This window comes from Bombina bombina, chromosome 4, assembly GCF_027579735.1.
Source record: "Bombina bombina isolate aBomBom1 chromosome 4, aBomBom1.pri, whole genome shotgun sequence".
Lineage (NCBI taxonomy): Eukaryota > Metazoa > Chordata > Amphibia > Anura > Bombinatoridae > Bombina > Bombina bombina.
Genome location: NC_069502.1, coordinates 1148574186 through 1148590848, shown reverse-complemented (window position 1 = coordinate 1148590848; position 16663 = coordinate 1148574186).

Below are 16663 nucleotides of genomic sequence, written 5' to 3'. Positions count from 1 at the left end.
TGTATTTAGTCCCCTCACATTGTGTGAGAGTATGTGTAGTTTAGGGGTCATGTGTGTGTATATTGCTCACTATATTGGCCTCTATTTATCAAGCTGTCAACCGCAAATACGCAGAAATTCTTATTTGTGGCGAGCCTGATTCACCGTAGTTATCAAACCCTACAGACCGGCAAAAGTAGAATATAGTGATGTAACATACGATCCGCTGGACTCAGTCCGACACAGATCGATGGTTACGTCACTACAGATGTTCCAAACGCAAGTTCGGCACAATCTGACTACTTTTGCTAGTTATCAAAAAACTAGCAGGTACGCTCGGCACTACTCCGGCCCAGCGTACCTGGTTTTCAATCCGCCGCCCTGGAGAAGGCGGATGCCATAGGAATCAATGGGAGTCTGACAACAGTGAAATCTCATGTTCGCTGCTGCACGATATCCCATTGATTCCTATGGGAAATGTATGCACCTAACACCCTAACATGTACCCCGAGTCTAAACACCCCTAATCTGCCCCCCTACACCGCCGCCACCTACATTATACTTATTAACCCCTAATCTGCCGTCCCTACACTGCCGCCACCTAAATAAAATGTTTAACCCGTAAACCGCCACTCCCGGACCCCACCGCAACTAAATAAAATGTTTAACCCCTAAACCACTGCTCCCGGACCCCGCCACCACCTACATTAAGTTTATTAACCTCTAATCTCCTGCCCCCAACATCGCCGCCACCTACATTAAATTTATTAACCCCTAAACCTAAGTCTAACCCTAACCCTAACACCCCCTAATTTAAATATAATTAAAATTAATCTAAATAAATAAATTAAATAAATTATACCTATTTAAGAATAAATACTTACCTATAAAATAAACCCTAAGCTAGCTACAATATAACTAGTAGTTACATTGTAGCTATTTTAGGATTTATTTTTATTTTACAGGTAAGTGTGTATTTATTTTACCTAGCTACAATAGTTATTAAATAGTTATTAACTATTTAATAACTACCTAGTTAAAATAAATAAAAAAGTACCTGTAAAATAAAACCTAACCTAAGTTACAATAAAACCTAACTCTACACTATAATTAAATTAATTCCCTAAATGAAAATAAATTAATTACAATTAAATACAATTAAATAAAATTAACTAAAGTACAAAAAAACAAACACTAAATTACAGAAAATAATAAAATAATTACAAGAATTTTAAACTAATTACACCTAATCTAATCCCCCTAATAAAATAAAAAAGACCCCCCAAAATAATAAAAATCCCTACCCTATACTAAATTACAAATAGCCCTTAAAAGGGCTTTTTGTGGGGAATTGCCCCAAAGTAATCAGCTCTTTTACCTGTAAAAAAAATACAATACCCCCCCAACAGTAAAATACAATACCCCCCAACCCTACTCTAAAACCCACCCAATCCCCCCTTAATAAAACCTAACACTACCCCCCTGAAGATCACCCTACCTTGAGATGTCTTCACCCTACCAGGCAGAAGTGGTCCTCCAGACGGTCCGAAGTCTTCATCCTATCCGGGCAGAAGAGGTCCTCCAGACGGGCAGAAGTCTTTATCCAGGCGGCATCTTCTATCTTCATCCATCCGGAGCAGAGCGGGTCCATCTTCAAGCCAGCCAACGTGGAGCATCCTTCCAGGCCGACGACTACCCGATGAATGAATATTCCTTTAAATGACATCATCAGAGATGGCGTCCCTTGAATTCTGATTAGCTGATAGAATTCTATCTGCCAATCGGAATTAAGGTAGGAAAAATCCTATTGGCTGATGCAATCAGCCAATAGGACTGAAGTTCAATCCTATTGGCTGATCCAATCAGCCAATAGGATTGAGCTTGCATTCTATTGGCTGATTGGAACAGCCAATAGAATGCGAGCTTAATCCTATTGGCTGATTGCATCAGCCAATAGGATTTTTCCTACCTTAATTCCGATTGGCTGATAGAATTCTATCAGCCAATCGGAATTCAAGGGACGCCATCTTGGATGACGTAATTTAAAGGAATATCCATTCGTCGGGTAGTCAACAGCCTGGAAGGATGCTCCGCGTTGGCTGGCTTAATGATGGACCCGCTCCTCTCTGGATGGATGAAGATAGAAGATGCCGCCTGGGTGAAGACTTCTGCCCTGGAGGACCTCTTCTGCCCGGATAGGATGAAGACTTCGGACCGTCTGGAGGACCACTTCTGCCTGGTTGAGTGAAGACGTCTCAAGGTAGGGTGATCTTCAAGGGGGTAGTGTTAGGTTTTATTAAGGGGGATTGGGTGGATTTTAGAATAGGGTTGGGTGTGTGGGTGGTGGGTTTTACTGTTGGGGGGGTATTGTATTTTTTTTTACAGGTAAAAGAGCTGATTACTTTGGGGCAATGCCCTGCAAAAAGCCCTTTTAAGGGCTATTTGTAATTTAGTATAGGGTAGGGATTTTTATTATTTTGGGGGACTTTTTTATATTATTAGGGGGATTAGAGTAGGTGTAATTAGTTTAAAATTCTTGTAATTATTTTATTATTTTCTGTAATTTAGTGTTTGTTTGTTTGTTTTTTACTTTAGTTACTTTTATTTAATTTTATTTAATTGTAATTAATTTATTTTAATTTAGGGAATTAATTTAATTATAGTGTAGTGTTAGGTGTAATTGTAACTGAGGTTAGGTTTTATTTTACAGGTAATTTTGTATTTATTTTAGCTAGGTAGTTATTAAATAGTTAATAACTATTTAATAACTATTGTACCTAGTTAAAATAAATACAAAGTTGCCTGTAAAATAAAAATAAATCCTAAACTAGCTACAATGTAACTATTAGTTATATTGTAGCTATCTTAGGGTTTATTTTATAGGTAAGTATTTAGTTTTAAATAGGTATAATTTATTTCATGATAGGAATATTTATTTAGATTAATTTAAATTATATTTAAGTTAGGGGTGTTAGGGTTAGGGTTAGACGTAGGGGTTAATAAATTTAATATAGTGGCGGCGACGTTGGGGGCGGGAGATTAGGGGTTAATAAATGTAATGTAGGTGGCGGCGGTGTAGGGGGGTCAGATTAGGGGTTAATAAATGTAATGTAGGTGGCGGCGGTGTAGGGGGGGAAGATTAGGGGTTAATAAATGTAATGTAGTGGCGGCGACGTTGGGGGCAGGAGATTAGGGGTTAATAAATGTAATGTAGATGGCGGCGGTGTAGGGGGATCAGATTAGGGGTTAATAAATTTAATGTAGGTGGCGGCGGTGTAGGGGTGGCAGATTAGGGGTTAATAAATTTAATGTAGGTGGCGGCGGTGTAGGGGGGTCAGATTAGAGGTTAATAAATTTAATGTAGGTGGCGGCGGGGTCCGTGAGCAGCGGTTTAGGGGTTAATAACTTTATTTAGGTGCGGTGGGCTCCGGGAGCAGCGGTATACGGGGTAAAACAGTATAGTATAGTGTGGGTGCTTAGTGACAGGGTACCAAGAAAGCTGAGAATAAGCCGAAGAGCAGCGAGATCGATGACTATTAGTTAACAGCAGTCCGCTGCTCATAGCTCCGTACTTGGTGCACGGCTTTTTGACAGCTTTCTTGATAGTTTTGGAGAACGTATTCAGGTCTGCGGCAGCGATGTTAGGTGATCTTAGGCGGCGTATTGGTGCCGGCGAATGCAGGAAAGTAGACGGCTTGTTAAGTAGGGGCCTATATTGTGTCTCATATTATCAGCTCATTGGGTTGTCAATTGTGATATGTAGAATACTCTTACTTGGAGTGTGAACAGGAAGTCTCTTCTGAAGGGGGGTGAATGTCTATCTGGCTTGGCTCTGAAAAAAAAGTTGTAATGCAAAAACATAAGTAATTTGAACCCCGATAAGTGGGATATCCGGGTGTTGAATAGAGGTACATATATCCAGAAAATATTGGCACAACAACAATATTTAACTTATACGTTAACCATAAAAAGTAAGTATTAACCCCTTAAGGACCAGCGACGTACCCTGTATTTCACTGGCCTTTTTTTGGGACTTGATTGTTTTATAGCGCGGTCTTGCCACCAACGTTGAGACTGCTCTATTCCACAAAGCCTGCTGGAGGGAGTGCATTAATAGCGTGTTCTTGCTAGACTTGTGCTATTATGTCCTGAAAAAAACCCTTAACAACCAGTGACATACAGGGTACATTGTGGTCATTAAGGAGTTAAAAAATGTAACATTAATCATAACACTTTTTTTGAATGTTAGAACATTAGCAATGGGCACCACTGTACCCATAAAGGAAAGTTAGTTATCCCTATTAATTGGTGTAGAGGTCCACAAATCTCAGTTATCATAGAGATAAATATAAAGGCAAGTATACATTCTTGAAAGGGGGTCACATCCACCCCCCTCTGTATTGGTCTGCCATCTTCTCTGGGGAGTGTAGAATTTTTTTTAATTCTAGAGGACTGTCCGATCTAAGGTTTTCTGTTTTTTTTCTGTTGATTGTTGTCCATTTGGAAGCCTGAGGTAGTTGCTGTAATTTTGATGTTTCTGTCTGGGATGGTTTGGGAGCCTGGGTTTGCAAGGGTGGAAGCTCTAAACCTCCGATGTTTGCGGAGTAGTGTTGTCAAGGGTCTCAGGGAATTTCTCCTTTAGAGTGTTTTCACACTGAAGTCCTGGAAAAATTGTATAACATTACTCTGGAACTTATATGTAGGGTTGTTTCTCACAGCCAGTGGGATTTTTTCCCTGTCTTGAAATAAAGTCGTTTTAATTATGATATCCCTTGGGGGGTTGCCATCTCTAGGTTTCGCTTTGAGGGCTCTGTGGGCTCTTTCAATCCCAAAATCATATTCTTCAGAGCTCCCTGTGATGTGGGTGAAGAGGTGGGACAAATAAGTAGGGAGATCTGTGTTATTGATGGATTCCGGAACTCCTTTCAGTCTTATGTTGTTTCTCCTGCTCCTATTCTCCAAATCATCTAGTTTGTCCTCCATTTCTGATATTAGTTGTTGTTGGGAAGTGACAGTTTGGAAGACTGCATTTAGTTCCTTTGTGAGAGATTCATTATGATCTTCATGGATGTCTAGTCTACCCCTAAATCAGCTATGTCGGATTTAATTTCTGAGAGACTGTTGGTTATAGGTGTATTCAAAGTATTAAGTTTGTCCCAGAGTTTTTCAAAACTTGAAGAAATATCCTGTTTAGAAACAAGGGAGAGTAGGTCAGCATTGGTTACTGGTGTTTGATCATCTCCTGTAGTGCTGCTATTTATATGAGTTTCACTGTGCCCTTCTTCTTCCAACTCAGCCATGTTCACAGATTTAGAGGCTTGAGAGGCCTTGAAAAAATTGGACACAGAAGTGGATTTGGAAGATTTGTCCCCCTTAACTAATTTTTCTGGCTGACTTTTCTTATTTTTCAGGTCGGTTATAGGTATAGATAGTCGTCTCAAGTAGGGCTTTTATATTTGTCAGGGTTTTTGGCACCTTCAGAGAGTTCTAGAAGTGTTTGAATCAATACTGAGGAGCCTTCAGAATGAGTAGATCCCTTCTACTTTTCTCTACCCCCTTCCTTGTCCCCCAATATACTTCAATTCTGCTGCCCTTTAATAATGTATAGGGTAGGATCTTTGGCCCATGCGTGAAGGTATATAGTGTGATCCTATATTTATTATAAAGGGAAGATAGTGGTTGCACATTTGTGTCGCGGGGTAATGGTGCCCCAGAGATTTATAGATATGCTGATCATTATTCCAATATGTTATTAGGTGGGACTATATGTTGTGTCAAATAACAGGTATATATATATTGAAATATTCAAGCCTGTAGTCCAGTTTAGTTAAACATATTATATGTCATCTTTAGCTGATTATAGCATGTTATAAAGTGCCTTATGATGGAGTTGCCCTTTTTATGTTTTATTATTGCCCTCCTTCATGTTGGATGTAGAGCAGCTTTCTCCTAGGCCTTTATGCCTGGGGCGGTTGAGTGTATTGGAGCTGGGTTGTGAGCGGCTAGCCCTCTTACCTGGGTGGTCCGGTTTGGTGGAGGGATTTATTCTGTGCCTGTTCAATAGGTTATAGAGGCCACTGTCTTAGCCGATGATCCCAAGATGTGAGTAGTCGCGGGCTGGGAGTCGAGAGCTTTTGGAAGTATTAGGCCTGAGAGTGGAGTCGGCTGTGATGCAGGTCGGCTATAGGGCATCTCTGTGGGTCGGGATCAGCTATTTTTGCGGTCCACTGCAGCAAAATTGGTGGAGTATCGTCCTGTTGTGGCTGGTTTGTGATGTTATGCCAAAATTAAGGGCATCTTTTGCTATTTGTCTCTGTTGTTGTGCAGAGCTCGCTTCTCACGCCGCCATCTCTGAGCCTGTCCAAGCTCCGCCCCCCAACTGGAATTTTTAGACGGGAACATGTCTTCATGAAAGTGAGTTCAGTAAAGCAGGAGCAAGCATTTTTTATAACGCACTGTCATGACCTTGTTTGGACTTATCGTTTATAAAGGCTCATCCCCTATAAAAGCATGAAGGTGTAATCTCATCTTAGCATCTTCTAGGCAGATACAATGTAGTGAGGGAACAGGTTAATACAGTTTCAGTAGTGTTAAAATCCATCACGTCAAAATGGAAACAGTGCTTTAACAAACATTAAAAATAAATAGTTAAAAACAATAATTGTCAAAGATTTAAAGTGACAATATAGTCATAAAAAACAGTGCCCCATATGTCCATCATGCTTAGATACAATTGGCATTCAGGTGGTTTAGCAGTGGTGGAGATAGAAACGGATTATAATAGGTTCCTAGGAACTCACGATTGCGCAATCCTGTTTTAAAACCCATTTATTAAAATGCCAGTAATGTTAATGACAATCACAAAAGTGCGAGTATAACTTAGAATCAAACATTCACTTGAGGATATTATTATGTGCCATTTGTAGATATTGGGGACATGATGTGATTATTTAAATATGCCCATCTTAACATCATAAATTTTACATGTTATTCAGATGGTTAATCAGTGATGAGGATAGATTCAGATTATAATAGGTTAATGTTACACATGTAAATGAGTATTTCTCTTCCACAGTGAACAAAGAGGTTAATTGAAGAGACCTTTACTGTAACCTTAAGAGGTTTGAATGGGCTATTGTATGTGTCAGTTTTAGGTGATTCCCAGTTTCTATTTTGAAAAGAGGAAAAGGTGTTTGCGGCTGCAGACTTTTAACAAACAAATCTATTGTGCATTGTGATCACTCCAGAAACTCCACAGACAGTCGGGGTGGAAAACAAAAAGCCATTTCAGGAGCATATTGCAGATAGATTCTAATCTACCCCTTAGTTTTTGCAGACATGACTGTGGGGTTGCTATGTCCCTTGTTCAGAGGGGCATTTTCTGGTATTTTCAGGGCTAGACTGTCCTTTTTAGACAGTATCAGACTGATATACTTCAGTGGCATTGCCAGGGGGCACTAGCACCCTAGCATAGTGACTGCCCCCCCCATGTACTACCCCCAAATGGTGGTTATACCTTTCTTTCTCTCCCTAGCTCCTGCTGACCTTGTCCACAACACACCCAACCCCACCCATGAGCCACAACATGCCCTTCAATGACCCATGGCATGTACTAGCCCAGCCCATTGCAGCCCAACCCCACCCTCCCACCAATGGCTCCCCTTAACGTGCTTCTGGATACCTGGAAAGTTATCCTCTGTGAAAAGCGCAATGGGGAGTACATAGACTGTTTCCAGGTGGTGACAAGCTACACAGCCCTTTTTAGTTCCTAGTTGAGCGCTTCTGTAAATACATTAAAAAATCTATATTTCGCAGTTCAACAAAATTTGTACCTGGCCTCGTCACATGTTAGAGTTGTAAGTGACTTACGCATCTATCGTTTAACCATTCTCCTCTCCTCGCATAGAACAAGCTCAACTGTAGGATATTGTCCTTGCAAAACCTCCTTCAAGAAGATGTGCATGCAAAAAACTTAAACAAAAGGAAGAAGAAAAAAAAAGGAGGGGAAAAAATCAAGACAACTTGGAAACAGCGAGGCCCAACCGCAATGCGAGATACATCACAAGAGCAATAGACGCTGTATGGGTTTCGCATGCTGAGCTCCACTATTAAACCCTAAACCTCCACAGCACAGTACACATTCTTAAACACTATTAACCCCTAAACTTCCACTAGCCCGATGCAAAAAAAATCCTTAATCGCTATAAATATCTAAACACCTTGCTATTAGTGCCTAAACCATCCTATTGCAAAAAACATAATTTATGTAAGAACCTACTTGATAAATTAATTTCTTTCATATTGGCAAGAGTCCATGAGCTAGTGACGTATGGGATATACAATCCTACCAGGAGGGGCAAAGTTTCCCAAACCTCAAAATGCCTATAATTACACCCCTCACCACACCCACAATTCAGTTTAACGAATAGCCAAGTAGTGGAGTGAAAAAATAAGGAGTAAGAAAGCATACAAAAAGAGAAACTGGAAATAAAATTGTGCTTTTTATACAAAAATCATAACCACCATAAAAAATGGTGGGCTTCATAGACTCTTGCCAATATAAAAGAAATTAATTTATCAGGTAAGTTCTTACATAAATTATGTTTTCTTTCATGTAATTGGCAAGAGTCCATGCGCTAGTGATGTATGGGATAGAAATACCCAAGATGTGGGAGACCACAGAAGAGTCACTAGAAAGGGAGGGATAAAATAAAAACAGCTATTTCCACTGAAAAAATAAAATCGACAAACAAATAAGTCTTTCTTATAAATTTCACATACATTTCAAGAAAAAAACTTAAATCATAAGCAGAAGAATCAAACTGAGACAGTTGCCTGAAGAACTTTTCTACCAAAGACTGCTTCAGAAGAAGCAAATACATAAAAATTGTAAAATTTAGTAAATGTATGCAAAGAAGACCAAGTTGCTGCTTTGCAAAACTGATCAACCGAAGCTTCATTCTTAAAAGCCCAAGAAGTGGCGACTGATCTAGTAGAATGAGCTGTAATTCTCTCAGGCAGAGACTGTCCCGCCTCCAAATAAGCATTGTGAATCAAAAGCTTTAACCAAGATGCCAAAGAAATGGCAAAGGCTTTCTGACCTTTCCTAGGACCAGAAAAAACAACAAATAGACTAGAGGTCTTCCTGAAATCTTTAGTAGCTTCAACATAATATTTCAAAGCTCCTACAACATCTAAAGAACGTAAATATCTTTTAAGAGAATTCTTAGGATTAGGACACAAGGAAGAAACAACAATGATGGAAAATCAGAAAAGGAGACTCACAAGAGAGAGCAGACAATTCAGAAACTCTTCTAGCTGAAGAGATAGCCAAAAGAAACAACACTTTCCAAAAAAGTAGTTTCATATCCAAAGAATGCATAGGCTCAAAAGGAGGAGCCTGCAAAGCCTTCAAAACCAAATTAAGACTCCAAGGAGGAGAGATTGATTTAACAACAGGCTTGATACAAACCAAAGCCTGAACAAAACAGTGAATATCAGGAAGTTTAGCAATCTTTCTATGAAATAAAACAGAAAGAGCAGAGATTTGTCCCTTCAAGATACTTGCAGACAAACCTTTATCCAAACCATCCTGAAGAAACTGTAAAATTCTAGGAATCCTAAAAGAATGGCAAGAGAATTTATGAGAAAAACACCATGAAATATAGGTTTTCCAAACTTGATAATAAATCTTCCTTGAAACAGACTTACGAGCCTGTAGCATAGTATCAATCACTGAGTCAGAGAGACCTCTACAACTAAGTACTAATCGTTCAATTTCCATACCTTCAAATTTAGCGATTTGAGATCCTGATGGAAAAACGGCCCTTGAGACAGAAGGTCTGGCCTTAAAGGAAGCGGCCAAGGTTGGCAACTGGACATCCGGAGAAGATCTGCATACCAAAAGGCCATGCTGGTGCTATCAGAAACACATGCAATTGTTCCAATATGATCTTGGAGATCACCCTTGAAAGAAGAACTAGAGGTGGTTGGTAAAACCAAGAAACTGCTAACGCATCCATCTTCTTCGCCTGAGGATCCCTGGAAATGGAAAGGTACCTGGGAAGCTTCTTGTTTAGATGGGAAGCCATCAGATCTATTTCGGGGAGACACCACATCTGTACAATCTGACAAAATACATCTGGATGGAGAGACCACTCCCCTGGATGTAAAGACTGACGACTGAGATAATCCGCTTCCCAATTGTCTACACCTGGGATATGTATTGCAGAAATTAGACAGGAGTTGGATTCCGCCCAAGAAAGTATCCAAGATACATCTTTATTCGCTAAAGGATTGTGAGTCCCCCCTTGATGATTGACATATGCCACAGTTGTGATATTGTCTGTCTGAAAATGAATGAATGATTCTCTCTTTAATAGAGGCCAAGCGTGAAGAGCCCTGAAAATAGCACGGTGTTCTAAAATTTTGATTGGTAACCTCGTCTCTTGAGGATTCCAAACTCCTTGTGCTGTCAGAGACCCCCAGACAGCTCCCCAACCTGTGAGACTTGCATCTGTTGAAATCACAGTCCAGGCAGGATGAACAAAAGAGGCCCCCTGAATTAAACGATAATGGTCTAACCACCAGGACAGAGAGAGTTGAATGTTGGGATTTAAGTATATCAACTGTGATATCCGAGTATAATCCCTGCACCATTGATTTAGCATGCAAAGCTGCAGAGGTCTCATATGAAAACGAGCAAAGAGGATCGCGTCCGATGCTGCAGTCATGAGACCTAAAACTTCCATGTACATAGCCACTGAAGGGAATGATCGAGACTGAAGGTTTCGACAGGCAGAAACCAATTTTTTCATTCGTCTCTTGTGTTGAATATTGAATCTATCTGGAAACCTAAAAAGGTGATCCTTGTCTGAGGAATCAAGGAACTCTTTGGTAAATTGATCCTCCAACCATGTCTTTGAAGAAACAACACAAGTTGATTCATGTGAGATTCTGCTAAACGAAAAGATTGAGCCAGTACCAAGATATCGTCCAAATAAGGAAACACCGCAAAACCCTGCTCTCTGATTACAGATAGAAGGGCACAGAGAACCTTCAAAAAGATTCTTGGAGCTGTTGCTAGGCCAAATGGAAGAGCAACAAATTGGTAATGCTTGTCTAGAAAAGAGAATCTCAGAAACCAATAGTGGTCTGGATGAATCGGAATGAGAAGATACGCATCCTGTAAGTCTATTGAGGACATGTAATGACCTTGCTGAACAAAAGGCATAATAGTCCTTATAGTCACCATCTTGAAAGTTGGGACCCTTACAAAATGATTCAAAAACTTCAAATCTAGAACTGGTCTGAAAGAATTTTCCTTTTTCGGGACAATGAATAGATTTGAATATAAACCCAGACCCTGTTACAGAACTGGAATTGGTACAATTACTCATGAAAGCTCTATATCTGAAACACACTTCAGGAAAGCCTGAGCTTTCACAGGATTTGTTGGAACATGAGAGAGAAAAAAATCTTCTCACAGGAGGTCTTATTCTGAAACCTATTCGATACCCCTGAGAGACAATATTCTGAATCCAATGATTCTGAATGGAACCTGCCCAAACATCTTGAAATAATTTCAATCTGCCCCCCACCAGCAGAACTGGATCGAGGGCTGTACCTTCATGCAGTCTTGAGGGCTGGCTTTGGTTTCTTGTAAGGCTTGGATTTATTCCAACTCGAGGATGGCTTCAAATTGGAGCCAGATTCTTTAGGGGAAAGTGGTTTTCTGTTCTCTATTCTGCCGAAAGGAACAAAACCAATTAGAAGCTTTAGATTTGCCGCTAGACTTTTTATCTTGAGACAAAAAAACTCCCTTTCCCCCAGTAATAGTGGAAATAATAGAATCTAACTGGGAACCAAACAAATTATTACACTGGAATGATAAAGTTAGTAACCTAGATTTAGATACCATGTCAGCATTCCATAATTTGAGCCATAAAGCTCTTCTAGCTAAAATAGCCAAAGACATAGATTTAACATTAATCTTGATGGTATAAAAAATAGCATCACAGATAAAATGATTAGCATGTTGAAGCAAACAAACAATGCTATGCAAATCAGAGTATTTTTCCCATTGTGCTAAGCTATCCAACCAAAAAGTTGATGCAGCCGCAACATCAGCCATAGAAATGGCAGGTCTGAGCATATAGCCAGAATGCAAATAAGCTTTCCTTAAATAAGATTCAATCTTTCTATCTTAAGGAATAGTAGTACGTTTAGGAAGAGTAGAAATAGCCCCATCAACCTTAGGGACTTTTTCCCAAAACTCTAATTTAGCCACTGGCAAAGGATACAATTTTTTAAACCTTGAAGAAGGATCAAAAGAAGTACCAGGCTTAGACCATTCCTTAGCAATCACATCAGAAATAGCATCAGTAACAGGAAAAAACTCAGGATTAGTCACAGGAGATTTATAAACAGAATTTAAACATTTACTGGATTTATTATCAAGAGGACCAGACTCCTCAATATCCAAAGTTATTAAGACTTCTTTTAACAAAAACGAATATACTCAATCTTAAAAAGATAAGATGATGATACAGGAAAGCTGCACTTTGTCAGAGCTCCTCTGCAAACTCTGCTAAAAACCTTATTAAAACCTCAAATCAGCCTATATCAACTGAGGTAAACAACAGATCACTTTAGCAGGACAAGGAATCAATCGATCTGGGACCAAAATTGGGCTTTTACAGCAAAAACGAAACCATCCAGTTCAGACTTCCAGGGCCCATTCAGGAAAGTCCCCGGCTGCGGCCTACACTGGATCCAGAGGTAGGAGTTAAACAACACAAATTAACCTCATTAGCTTGGGGAAAATAGAGAAACATACCCCAGATACTAAACTACCTAAAATAAAAGGGTTTTTAACATGCTACAAGTGGAAATAGCTTAACCCTGAGGAGAAAGGGAGGTGGGAAAATCGCCATTTTTAGCAACATTCTGCAAAGTTTATTGGCCCCTCTGCACCCCACATCTGTGTCCTTTTAAGAAGTACCAAGACCCCCAACCCTAGTCAGGAAAGTCAGAGAGACACTGAAGGGACAAAGGTTGGAAAAGCTTATAAAGGACACTTGATTATAAATATCTCCCTTTATTTAAACAGAAAGAGTTTTATTTTTACAGTAAAGAATACACATCAATACAGAGTTGGGATTTCACTCCTGAACATTATACTGCAGCATAAAATAGCACCTTGCACTGCATATGAGTAGTATGGGCTAACTAAAGAAGCAGCTGCACAGTGACAGAGCTACATGCAACATAATCTCACATCTAAATATAAGCTAACAAAGCATTTTTAGAGGACGTCATACAGTAGCTGACACCTTTGCATTGCCTGTACATAACAGCCAGAGCCGCAAACATACCATTGCAACATGAAAAACAAATCACAAACGGTCAAAGATTGTCTATCACGAGCACAATTAAAGCAAAGAAATCTGGAAAATTCTCTAACACCAACAATAAGCAATTCACCCTCATCACAATCAGACATGACGGAACCAGCCCCGTCAGTGCCCGCAAATAAAGAGTTACTAAGTCAAATAAAGGTGCTATTTCAGGAAGAATTGAAAACGGCCATATCTGAACTTAGACAAGACATACGAGAAATTGGAGGGCGTACAGCGGAGCTGGAGGAGAAACTTGATGAAGTAGTTGTTGAAATACCACAAATACACAATGCCATTCAGGAGCAGTCATCACATATCAAAAGGCTGGAAGATCAAATAGAAGACCTTGAAAACAGGTCGAGAAGGTCGAATCTCAGGATCCGAAACCTCCCAGAAACCTACACTAATCTTCCAGACACAGTCACGAAGATATTTCGCCAACTTTTACCAGAAATGGACACCGCCATGCTACTCATGGATAGAGTGCATAGGGCTCTCTCCAGACCGCCACAGCCCTCCATGGCCAGAGACATTATCTTAAAAATGCATTACTTCCATATCAAAGATCAAATACTTACGGCAGCCAGGAATGCACAAACACTCTCGTATGAAGGACACTCTTTGCAAATCTTTGCAGATTTAGCTCCGATCACCCTACGCAGAAGGCGAGAGATCAAGCCTATTTTATCCATATTAAATAACATGCAAATAAGATAAAGATGGAACTTTCCGTTCAAACTATCATTTACCTATCAAAACAACCCCTACTCCTGTACGACAGTTGAAGAGGGACAGGAAATTCTTAGGAAGCTACATCTTCTAACAGACATACAAAGCAAGGATCAGCCACCTAAACCTCAGAGACAATCCTTTCAAAGGGAATGGACACCTGCAAGGAAACAGAAAAAAAAAAGAAAATGGCTCAAAAACTCAAAGACCCCAAGCAGGACTGATCAGAGTTCAGAATCCGAGGACGAAGAAACCTGAACTTACAAACAAACTCTTCAGGCCTGTTATCTATCGCTGTTTAACTACCTGAATAGGCAATCCACTGTTCTGTAAAGGTATTACGGTTACTTAAAAAATGCATATTAATTTTTAGTACCTATTCCAATAACAAAAAAAAGGTAAGGTTGTGAGTTGGATAGATCAGCATTTTACTGACCCTACATAATATTTCCGGACATTACACTCATGTCTAAACCGTTGAGACGTTCCTCATAATTCATACCCTATCCCTTTCAAACCCACACCCATATCTTTGTTTACCCAGCACCCTCCCACCCCCTACCAGATTACCCACTTATCTTTCCCTCCCTTCCTTCCCTCCCCATGCCCCCCCAGTTATAGCATGGTTCTCATATTCTAAACATTAAGATACATGTTGATTTTTTTTGCACTATTGTGAAAATGAATAATGTCACTGTTTAATTGCTCTACTCATTTGACTTGAAATGTTTAGTTTGTTATGTTTGTTATAATTATAATGTTCTTAATAGTTGACGACTCATTGTACATTACAATGCACACTTTATCACAGATAGCATCACTCCTAAAGTTCACAAGGAAAGCTAGAAAACCTATAATACAAGCTCCTACCACCATAGGCAATTCTCTACTTCTAACCTATCACATAAGATATATCAAACAAAAGTTTTCATCTCCACTATTGATATCTGCAGTGCTCCGCATGAATACAAAAATTAGACGAGCCAACAGAAATATACATATCAGCACATACACAACTCCTACCCAAATATGGCTCCAATCACGGTAATCACACACAATGTTAGAGGTTTGCACTCTAACGTCAAACGAAAAAAGGCACTTCAGGAATATAAAAATCTGCAAGCACATATAGTGTTACTACAAGAAACACATTTCACAAAAGCAAGCACACCCAAATACTGGGATAAAGCATATTCACAACAATACCATACAACTACACATAAGAAGCATAGAGGAGTGTCAATTCTATTACACAGAGGAAGAAATCATAACCGACAAAGAGGGAAGATACCTGATAATTAGGGGATACATACACAATACCCCTATCATGATAGGCAATATCTATGCCCCAAACGACCACCAAGCTCAATTCCTAACTAAAGTTAGCAAACTACTAACCATGTGGAATAAATATAAAATAATCGTGGGAGGAGATTTTAATCTCACATTAGATAATCTAGTAGACAGATCTCAACATATAACCCGTACGCAACAGAAAAGAGAAGCTAAACATAAAATCCTGGGTGATTTCCTGCTTGATCACAATTTTATTGATGGGTGGAGGACCTTAAACAAAGGTGTGAGAGAGTACACATATTACTCACCAGTTCACGACTCTCATTCGAGAATCGACTACATTTTATTGAGCCAGATTCTGGTTCCATTACTCATGCAGGCGAAAATACATAATTGCACATGGTCAGATCACTCTATAGTTGAGATCACACTACAGGGGATAACAAATCATAATAGAACCAAAGCATGGGCATTTAACCCTAAAATAATAGGGGACCCACTTGTTAAACAAAAATTATTAGATGAACTTACCCAATTTATAGCAGCAAATAATTTATCTACACTTAACCCATTACACCAATGGGGAGCACTCAAGGCTTTCGTTAGAGGTTACCTGATGACTGAATCAGCAAGGCAGCATAGACTCCACCAATCACATATAGGAAAACTGAGAACAGACATTTCAAACCTGAAAAGGGAAGTGATAGCACACCCAAGCAATGCTAATAACAAACAACTGAAACAGAAAAACAAAGAACTAGACAATCTCCTCTTAGATGAAGCTAACAAATACATAAAACTACTAGATACACACTATTTTATCCACTCCAACAAACCGGATAGAATGTTAGCAAACAAATTAAAGGAAATCACTAGAGCTACAGCGGTACCACAGATACATAAACCGACAGGAAAGGTAACAAATGACCCCCTAGAAATTGCAAACTCCTTTGCAGACTATTATAATGCACTCTATAATCTCCCGACTCCCAAAGTGAATCAAGAAGCGGCTGAAACACTAAATAAGTTCCTAGCAGACAGTACAATGCCTCAATTGTCTCAATCTGACGTTACAAAGCTAAACAACCCCATTTCAGTAACAGAGGTTTTGCTTGCCATAAAAGATCTTAAGCCAAACAAAGCTCCAGGACCAGATGGTTATTCCAGAATATTTTATAAAACCTTCAAAAATATATTAGCCCCACAATTAGTCACTATCTTTAATTCTATAATGAAAGGAAGTGAAATCCCAAAAGAAA